Source organism: Sinocyclocheilus anshuiensis, unplaced genomic scaffold (assembly GCF_001515605.1).
Source record: "Sinocyclocheilus anshuiensis isolate Anshui unplaced genomic scaffold, SAMN03320099.WGS_v1.1 scaffold848, whole genome shotgun sequence".
Lineage (NCBI taxonomy): Eukaryota > Metazoa > Chordata > Actinopteri > Cypriniformes > Cyprinidae > Sinocyclocheilus > Sinocyclocheilus anshuiensis.
In genome coordinates this window covers 726,735-728,350 of record NW_015549628.1, presented here as the reverse complement: position 1 = coordinate 728,350, position 1,616 = coordinate 726,735, and the positions used below count along the sequence as shown (strand labels likewise).

The window sequence follows — 1,616 nt, the reverse complement described above, 5'->3', positions numbered from 1 at the left end:
CTTAGCGTGAGCTGAGGCCGGGCTAGAGTGAGCAGAGGCGGCGGGGTTGAGAACGGCGCAGCCGGCGGATCCGACGAAGGAGCAGCAAGCATATGTGACGACCCCGTCCTCTTTTGCATTTGAGACTTTAGTCTTTGCAACTTTACAGATCTTCACCAAGAGCTTGTAACACTCCAAAGAGAAAGGAAAAATTGAAATCGCATCATATGACCCCTTTAAAGGTCATAAGTGCAGCGCTGCTTTGTTTAGAGCCGAAAGCAAGGAAACGCTTTACACGCCACCTGCTGGCAGAGAGTGAATCTGCGTCTCGTTCAGCTCGTCTGCTGTTTCTGTTTCATGCAGATATTTTTTATGCATAGTTTCACAAAACTGAAGTCAAACCATTCTGTTTTTGCTTCAAATTTCGAAATTATACAATCTAATTTAGATTAAAAACTGCTCATGTTGCATGTATGCAGCATCTTTGTTTGGATCATGATTAAAATGCAGTGGTTGCCTCTAATTTAAAATGGGAAGAGCACAGACAAAGACTTATTTTGTTTATATGAGATTTCTTTTATTTGTGTTACTTATTTATTTTATTTGGGGCTTGTTTTCAAATTTCAATTTAGTTTTGTTATTTACATTTACATTATATTAAAATTTTGTCATTTAGCTTTTATCCAAAGCGACTCACAAATGAGGACAATAGAAGCAATCAAAACCAACAAAAGAGCAATAATATGGAAGTGCTATATTAGTATATTATTATAGTGTTATATTTCAATTTAACAAAGAAACGTGCAGCATTTTGTCCAAGCAATAATAAAAGGACACATTTAATTTATAATTTGTCTTAAATCTCATTTTGTAAAACAAAAAATCGCGAATCGAATCGTGAAATCAAAATCGTGAATCGAATTGAATTCTGAGTTGAGGGAATCGTTACATCCCTACTGAAATAAATGATATAAGATGAACTTACATAATGTTGATCCTTCTGTTGTGGTTGGTGTCTGAATTTGCACAGGAGGAACCGCTATTTAGAGAAATACACATATTAAAAAAGAACAACCCAAAGATTGACTGGAAAATCCAGTATAAGAGACAGTAAACCGTTACAATAATTCAAACACACATTTCTAACCCATCAACCACAATCAGTAGTCTTAATGGACTAAATAAATGACCAAACAAAAGGATTTCATTAACTTCTTCCCATTATAATAGAAATATTTTTAAAGGTGACATATCATGAAAATCTGACTTTTTCAGGTTTTAAGTGCTATAATCAGGTCCCCAGTGCATCTACCAACCAAGGAAACGTGAAAAAAGATTAACCCAGTAACTCCGTTTTGGCAAGACTTTTTCTGCAACCATCTGAGAAAACCAGCTTTCACTCCCTTGGTGGCGTGGCAAAGGGATCTCATTATAATATTACCACCCCTTAATATGTAAGTTTACACCCACGGCGCCATTATTGTGTTTTCGCAAGTGACAATGGTGTAGCAGTTCTAATGTAATGGCGAAAGTTTGAGCAAAACATGCTAACTGTTCTGTCTTTGACTGCAGAGACGAGCACAGAACACTATTTAGAGTCCCAGCCTCAGAGGAGACAAGAGAGCAGTGGATTTATT

The 1,616-nt window shown here is 36.8% G+C and overlaps 1 protein-coding gene across 1 annotated transcript in view; it reads right to left on the bottom strand.

The window, feature by feature from the left end:
• The window catches only part of LOC107659526 (uncharacterized), an 11,776-nt gene that overhangs the window by 7,998 nt on the left and 2,162 nt on the right, over positions 1-1,616 (bottom strand). The gene's annotated exons all lie outside the window — the stretch shown is intronic.